General features: G+C 47.3%; 1 long non-coding RNA gene across 2 annotated transcripts; it reads left to right on the forward strand.

The window, feature by feature from the left end:
• The first annotated feature begins 941 nt into the window (after nucleotides 1–941).
• LOC140003044 (uncharacterized) lies at nucleotides 942–7,226 on the forward strand. Of its 2 annotated transcripts, none has more exons than XR_011810981.1 (7): nucleotides 942–969; nucleotides 1,186–1,296; nucleotides 1,771–1,831; nucleotides 3,292–3,435; nucleotides 3,529–3,581; nucleotides 3,978–4,071; nucleotides 6,107–7,226. It is a non-coding gene; the product is annotated as an uncharacterized lncRNA (long non-coding RNA). The 2 variants fall into 2 exon arrangements; XR_011810980.1 differs by having other exon boundaries at nucleotides 943–969; nucleotides 1,156–1,296.
• The last annotated feature ends 1,156 nt before the right edge of the window (nucleotides 7,227–8,382 follow it).

An 8,382-nucleotide genomic window follows, 5' to 3' on the forward strand; every position in this document is an offset into this window, starting at 1 on the left:
ATCTTAATTTTGTGGGTGTGGGATTTGAGCGTCTTAAGTGTTTGGGTTAGGGCTTTTAGGCATAGGTCTTCAGGGGTTTAGTGTGGTGGATAGTTTCGGTTAGGTCTGTAGGGGTTTCGAGGATTTCTAGGGTTAGGGCTTGCGGCTTCTTTGTGTAAGGGCGGTAAGGGCTAGGGTTCCAGGGAGTGCTGTTAAATGGAGTTCTCGACAACTCGGCCTCTGATTGGCCGTGCCGGCTGTGCAGGGAATGCTGGTAGGTGTAGTTTTCCGTCACAAGGCTTCCGGTAGGCCGCGTTGATTGCCCAGAGCATGCCGGGAAATGTAGTTCTGGGACTCCGGACGTCCGGGAGGCCATGTTGAGCGCCCAGAGCATACCGGGAAATGTAGTTCTGGGACTCCGAACTTCCGGGAGGCCATGTTGAGCGCCCAGAGCATACCGGGAAATGTAGTTCTGGGACTCCGGACTTCCGGGAGGCCATGTTGGGTGCCCAGAGCATACCGGGAAATGCAGTTCTCGGGGACGAGGGCTGGGGCTAGGGTTAGAGTTTAGGGTGAGGGTTGGGGTTAGGGTTAGGGGTTAGGGTTAGGGCTAGTGAATGCTGGTTCTCTGTGTTTGCAGATGACGGTGAGCGTGTTTAAACTAATTCCAGTTGAAGAAGTTTCAGTTACTTGCTTGGTGACGTTATCCGTTCAACATTAAAAGCTGCAGCAAAAGCAAAAGGGGAGTTTTGCTTCTAGAAACACCACAGGTCTCTTGTCTGCTCTCGGAATGTTTTTGAGATAAACCAGATCTTAAAAAAAAAGGAAAAAAAAAAACCACAGCTGCTTCTTTTGCTCTCTTCCTACTTCCTTGTGCTTTGCCCCTCCCCTTTCCCGGGTGATTGGGTTTGGGTGCTGGGCGGGGCTGAATGCTATATGAGCCCCAGGCATGCTAGCAGAGAGCTCCTTCTGCTTGGGCTGCTCTTTGGGGTAAGTGCTTTGGTTTTCCTTCAGTCAGTTGCAGGGTTCTCTAGGCAGACTGGAGCCTATGGATTTCTGGATTTTAAGTGCTTGGAATTCACTCAGTAGCGGGATGTTTAGTAGGGGCTGCTGGCTCACTGTTTTTTTGGGATGGTGGGATACTCTTCTGTTTTTGAGCTATATTTTAATCTCTAGATGTATAAACCCACTTGTGTAACTCTCCAGAGGACTAAAACCAGCTTGATTGAATGCTACATATGGCTTGGCAGCGTAGATGCAGCATTACCAAGAGACTGAGCAGAGTTGTATCAGAGTCACCTCTTTCATCTGCAAAGGGTAAGTTTGATTACCCCTGCCGAGGCTTGTGTGTGTGCATGTCTTTTTGGCATTTGTGGAGCTCGGTTGTTTTTCTTTGTGTGTGTGCATGTTCTTTTTTTTTTTTTTTTGAGGGTCAAACAGTGTGTTTGCTGAGTGTGGTTAGAATGAGGAGGTGGGGAGCTGCTCAGGACTGGAAGGTTTGGTTTCTAGGAGTATGCGGCATCCTTCCTGTGCGACGTGACTAATTGTTGGGCTGGAACGTTCCAGCTTTCGTGTGTCTTAAGCAATGTAGCTTGTGTAGTGTGTGTTGTGTGGCCTGGGCAGAGTTTGCTGTGGTGCAGTGGGCGAAGAATCTGAGTTAGAGCTGGTGAGCAGCTGAAGTACCAGAGCTGGGAAGAGAGAGGTCTTGGAGCAGGTACGCTGTGGCTGTGAGGTGCCTCAGAGTGTGCTTTTCTGTCTTTTGTTTTGTTTTGTTTTGTTGTTTTTTTGCAGGTGCTTTGTGCGGTCGTGGACAGGAAAGGGAAATCCTCGTGTCGCGGAGCAGTGAGGGAGGGTGAGTGTTGTCAGCCTGGTCATCCCTTACCTGAAGCGAAGGGAAGACACTCAGGTGTTTCCCTCAGAGGGTCCGAGGTGAGTCTGTCTGGGATAGAGGAGCAGCGTGGCAGGTGGGCGCTTGCAAGCACAGTGGTTCTTTTGTCCTTTTGTGTTCCCCGGTGGTGTGGATGATGCTGGCCGCTCCTTTCAAGCTTGGACCTAATTTGCAGGTCCAGAGGCAAGTGGAGTGCTGTTTTGAAAGGATAAAAGTAAAGCTGGGGTCGCTTATGTTGTTGAGGGATGGGTGCTACTGCTGGCAGCTGAATGTTTATCTTCTGCCTGTGTTTTTCTTTTGTTCAGGCTGAAATGCAGTGTGCAGTGCAGGATGTGTCAACCAGCTGCCTCTGCAGTGACTCTGGTGCGTGATGAGCAGAGGTAGCTGTTAATTTTGGGGGTGTGGTTGTCACTGAAGTTATTTTCCTACATCCAATAGCGTAAAATTCCAGTTTGCCTTTTAGAGGCGCTATAAGTGGGTAAAGAGAAGAGATGGAAGCATGTGCCACGTGGGGCAGGCAAGCGGCTGAGGTACAGGAGGGGATGAGAGTATGTGATTTTTTCCTGGGGGTGGAATGGAATTGATTGTTTTGGTGTATAGTCTGTTTTGCTCCTAGATCTTTCATTCATTGTAAATAAAAGTTTGAGCCAGTTCCAGTTAGGAATGTTCTAGTTACGACCCAGCAAGTATTGTCCTTTTAATGTTAAAAAAAAGTGCGGCAAAAGCATGGGTGCAGATCTGTTTCAGGTCTTGTGCATCATATTCGGTTGGAGATCGCGTCTGTTTCCATCCTCACTCTTGCAGAAGTCATCTGGGCCGCATCAGGAGCTCTTGCTTGGGAATTGATTTCCTAAGTGTCTTCTTAGGGGGTTTTCAGTCCCCATCCTTCTGGTCTCTTGTCTTGAAGGCAGGCTTTTTAGGCCTCCGTCATCCCAGTTCTGGCAGTTGCTTCCAGTTGCATGTTGTGACATTTGAGTCTCTCCTGGGGTCTGGTGCAGAGCACCTGTTCTGACGTGCTGTTGCTGTAGGGCTTTCTTTTTGGGGGTCACTTTTTCTTGTGCCTTGTGTTGTGTGTTTTGTTTGTAGTGTTTGTGGCGTGCCTGTGTGTGTGTACGTGTTTGGTCTGGAGCTGTCCTGCCTGGCAGTTAGTGATGACAGGTAACGTGGCAGTGCATGGGTGTACTAATACATTGTCTGGACTGTTTTGGTAAAGATATCCAGTCTGCCTCTGGGCACGTACTGAAGGGCAGCTGGCACAGTCATCTCTGTGGTGTTTGGCAGACTGGAGGGGGGAGAGTTGAGCTGCTTGCGAGCAACTGCTCGCATAGCACTTGAACGGTGTGCTTGAGGAGGTCTGTCGAATCTTGAAAGCTTACAGATATGGGGTTTTGAATTTTTTATTTTTATTTCTTTCCTGTCCCCAGTAGAGCGTAAACCTTTGGAGGAACCTGTCACAGGAAAGAGCTCCTTCTGGAACTGTTCAGCACTCGGGAGGCAACTGGGTGACTGGCTTGATCTACTTCTGAGGTGCTGAGGCAAGGAGGCTGCTGTTTTGAAACGATAGTATTGTAAATGGGGTCCCTTTTGTGTTGTTGAGGGATGGGTGCTAATGCTGGCAGCTGAATGATTGATTCTCTTGTGCCTGTTTTCATTTGTTAAAGCTGAAACACAGTGTACGACACGGGACTTGACGACCAGAGCTGCTTTTGGCAAGGTGAGTGATGAACAGATATAGAAGGTAATTTAGGGGTGCAGTTGTCACTGCAGTTACTGAACTACACAAAGTACAGTAAAAATCCTGTTTATATTTCAGGGGTGTTGTAGCTGGCCTAAGAGAGCAGATGGAAGCATCTGCCTCGAGGGGAGGGGAGGGCAGGGCACGGAGGTAAGGCAGCAGATGAGAGTAACTGTCCCAGCTGTGCTGTGGCTTTGGATGCTGCTTCAGCCTATGCTTTTCTTTTTGTTTCACATTTGTCTCACACAGGCTGAGTGGGGCCAAGCTGCACTCTGAAGAGCAGCACGAGAAGGGCGGGCTGGTTGTGAGCTGGATCGGAGCAGAACTGCCAAGTAGCACGAGGTGAGTGCGAAGGGTATCCATCTTGCTTTACAGGTGCCATGGCAGGCTCTCTAGAGAAGTGGTTGAGGATTGGAGAAGAGGTTGCAGATGATCAAGGAGCGACACGTGCAGGGATGGCTTGAAAAGGGTATGGCTGCTTTCTCTTCTGTTTATCAGGTGTCCCAGGCAATGTGGGCTGTGGTGTTAGTCTTTAGAATCGGAACAAAGCAGGTGCTGAAATGCTGCGTCTGTTTGTTTTTTTGTGTTGGGGTTGCACCTTGGTGAGTGTAGGGATGGGTTTTAAGTGGGTGCAGCGGAGGGCCTGGCCCCAGTGTCCTGTAGTGTGTTTTGACCCATCAGCATAGCCTTTTGGTTCTCAGGTAGTGTCGCGTTAAAGGGGTGTAGCTGATTAACCGTTACGGGCCCGGTTGGATTCAGAGTACTGAACCAGTCGGACATTCACCAAAACTGGGGGTCCGTTCGGACATTCACCAAAAACGTAATAACCGCCTGGGGGTCCGCTCAGACATTCACCAAAAACGTATTAACCACCTGGGGGTCCGTTCAGACATTCACCAACAATGCATTAACCTTCTGGGGGTCTGGTTAGATTCAGAACACTGAACTATCACGGATAACCACCCTCACCCTAGTTGCATTAATGAGAGCTATCACAATGCAATCAAGTATGGTTTATTACAGCAACAGGTAATCAGGTTCTTTTGGATTGCCGGTGATAGTGACTATCTGCAAAAGCAAGCTAGTATGCATGAAATACACAGGTGTTATAGGTGTTACAGGTGTTACAGGTGCGCAGCCTAGAAATAAACGCGTTAAAAGGATCAAAGACTCTATAGAGATTTATAAGCAAATATTCAGATCTCACCCAAAGGCGTCCCAATGGGGGGGCAAGAGAGGCTCAGCCCGTCGACTGATCCCAGGAGTCAGGAGGTCCTAAGGATGTTGTATGTCCTCGGGATGGTATCTCCCCTGACGATGGGCCAATTTATATTATTTTCTATCTTTTAGGTGGAGCTTGAGTGGCTCTAGTCAAGCATATCTTAGTTATGATTGGTGTAAAGTTTTCCCGTCTCCGTTTAAAGTAATAGGCTCCGAGAAATTCAGAGCGCATGCTCAGTGAGGGGTGGTCGCACCTTGGAGGCGGGTAGCTTTTGGGATGGAGGTGTGTTTTGGTATTATAATGATATTATAATGAGCAAAAAGTACACTAGGGTACAGCATTTGTCAAAACATGACAGGTCTTTGGCTTAGGGTGGCAAAAAGTGCAGCTTTGTGCACAAGAACAATCGAGGCCCCACCTGATTACAGAGCCTAGCCGTGGTGTCTCCACTCCACTCTACGCTCCGTGGTGTTCCTTAGAGCTAGCACACCAAGTTTCCCCAGCGCGATAGCATCTAAGGTTGGGAGCCTAGGGAATGCTCAGATAATGCAGTTATGCCCTACCCTGAAAGCCTCTTCAATGCTGTACCTTTTCCTTAAAAGTATGAATGTTAGTTTTATTTTCCTAGTTACTTCAGGCATTTACACCACAGGTAGCTTACTGAAGTAAGTGATTTTGCCTGCAAGTGGAATGGATTTTTTTTTTTTTTTTTTTGGTGTGCAATCAGTTCTGTGTTGCCTTCAGGGGGCAGTGGCGACCTGGTTCAGGAACGGCACGGCGACCAACCCCAGGCCGCTCGGTCCATCGGCTCACAGACACCAATGTGGTGGATGGCAAATGGCATTTATTGTCGAGTCACATGGGCTTATATACCCGAGGCCCATAGCGTCACTTCCGCTTGCTTACATCACAGACCACACACTGCTGTCCGTCAAGGGAGGGGCTCCACCTTTCCGTACATTGCGACATCTTCCGGCCACCAGACCCTAACTACCCACAGTTCTGCTCCTAGATTTTTCTTTTTATGTAAATAAAAGATCGAGCTAATTCCAGATGGAAAAAAAAATCAGTTACTTTCTTGGTCAGTTTGTCCTTTTAATATTCAAAGCTGCAGCAAAAGCATGGGGATTTTTGTTTCTAGAAACACCCTAGCTCTCCTGTCTGCACTCTGCATGCTGTTGAGCTAAGCCATATAAATGAATAAAGAAACCACAGCTACTGCTCCTTTCTGATTTTTTTTTTTTTTTTTTTTTTTTGTGCTTTCCCCCTTGCACTTTCCCAGGTGATTGGCTTCAGGTTCCAGGTGGGACCTAGTGGTAACTGAGTTGCAGGTATTCCATGACAGAGCTCATTCTGCCTGGGCTGCTTTTTGGGGTAAGCGCTTTGTTTTTCCTTCAGTCAGTTGCAGGGTTCTTTAGGTGGGTCAGAGTCTATGGACTGATGCGTTTTCCAGTAGAAACCGGTACGCATATCTTTTTGAGTTGGTAACTGGTAGGATCTGTCACTGTAAAGCAATCTAGTAGTAGGTGCCTGTATTGCACGCAGCTCTTCCTCAGGTGAGTAGTTGTTATGGCAGTTTTACGGATGGTATGGTGATGTTACTTTGTGTGTTTGCTTTGTGGTTCTGGGTCCCTTCTGATTTTTGCCGAATTACGGGGCTTTCTGTGAGTCTTTGCCTGTATGTCAAATATTATCAAAGTTACAACCTTGCTGTTAAAGTGATGGAGCAGGGTTTAGTTGAAATGTATCATGGAAGCTCCCTGTGTGAGCATGTGTCTGAAAATGGCAGCAGTGGGCACGTAAGGGGTAGTCTGTTTCAAGTTTAGGGACAGTTTGTTATATTTCTGGAGCTTTTGCCTGTGTGTTTTCTGTCTGTCGAGTCTTTAGACCATAAAGCCTTCTAGGCTTTATGTCCTTGAATTTACGTATTAGAAGTACGTTTATGAGGGGTTGCCAGGTACGTTGTTTTTGGGAAACCGTGGGGTATGGTTCCTTGAGTGCATAAGTGCAGTAGTGCCAAGAGAGTGAGCAGGGCCACCTTCTTCATCTCTGCAGAATAAGTCTGTTCGGGCACACTTCTCAGGTAAATGTAGTGAGCAGATGAGGTAAAGGAGCTGGGAACAGAGAGGTATTGCACCGTAGCATGTTGCATCAGTAGTAGTCAGCGTTGCGGAGGAGGTGGGTGTCAGGGCTGGCGTGCTAGTGAATGCTGGTTCTCTGTTTTTGCAAGTGATGATGAACCTGTTTGACGTAATTCCATTTGAAAAAGTTCCAGTTACTGGCCTGGTCGTGTCGTCCTTTCAATGTTAAAAGCTGCAGCAAAAGCATGGGGATTGTTGCTTCTAGAAACACCACAGGTCACCTGTCTGCTCTCTGCATGTTTTTCAAGTAAAGCAGATCTTAAAAAAAACAAAAACAAAAAAAAAAAAACAAAACAAACAAACAAAGAAAGAAAATAATAAAAAACTGCTGCTGCTGCTCCTGCTTTCTTTCTACTTCCTTGTGCTTTGCCCCTCCCCTTTTCCAGGTGATTGGGTTTGGGTGCTGGGCGGGGCTGAATGCTATATGAGCCCCAGGCATGCTATCAGAGAGCTCCTTCTGCCTGGGCTGCTCCTTGGGGTAAGTGCTTTGTTTTTCCTTTAGTCAGTTGCAGGGTTCTCTAGGCAGGCTGGAGTTTATAGATTTCTAGAATTTTTAAGTGCTTGGAATTCACTTAGGAGAGGGATGTTTAATAGAGGTTTCTGGCTCACTGTTTTTTGGGATGGTGGGATACTCTTCTGTTTTTGAGCTGTATTTTAATCTCTAAATGTATAAACCAGCAGTAGGTAAACATTAGGAGGAACCGGTCAAAGGTAACAGCGCTTTCTGGAACCGTCAAGTTCTTGTTCGGCAACGTAGTGACTGGTTTGATCTACTTCACAGATGGAGAGGCAAGTGGACTGCTCTCTTTGAAATAATAAAATTGAAAACATAAAGTTTGTCAAAGATGGCAGTGCATGTTTGCAGTCTGTTTATTGCTTTTGCCAGTGGTAGATAACATTTATAAGGAATCGGTGAAAGGAAAGAGCGCCTTCTGGAACTGTGAAGCTCTGTGTTGGCAACTCGGTGACTGGCTGGACCTACTGTCCATCTCCAGAGGGAAGCGGACTGCTATTTTGAAATTAAAAAATACTAATAAAAATAAAAAAAATATGGTGCTGCTCTATGACGCCCGGAGGACTGCCACTCTGCATGGCAGTTAAAAAGAATGTGGTTTGGAGATGGAGAGCCACAGAGATGAAGCAGCTGGGAAGAGAGACACAAGTATTGCAGTAGGTAGGCTGTGGTTATGAGGTGCCTCAGGATGTGCTTTTTTTCTTGTTTCCGCCCTTCCCTCGTGCAGCCTTGGAGAGATGAAGTCCCCATGGTGTGGAGTGGTGCAAAAAGGTAAGAGGGTTGTCGGCCCGGTCAGTTTCCTTCACCAATGCTAAGGCAAGTCTTTGAAGAGAAACAGCCTGGTTGCTTGTGCTGCCCCCTGTTGAACTAAGCCAGACCAAAAACAGGGCTGCTGTTCCTCCT

This window comes from Anas platyrhynchos, chromosome 8 (genome assembly GCF_047663525.1).
Source record: "Anas platyrhynchos isolate ZD024472 breed Pekin duck chromosome 8, IASCAAS_PekinDuck_T2T, whole genome shotgun sequence".
In the NCBI taxonomy this organism is placed as follows: Eukaryota; Metazoa; Chordata; class Aves; order Anseriformes; family Anatidae; genus Anas; species Anas platyrhynchos.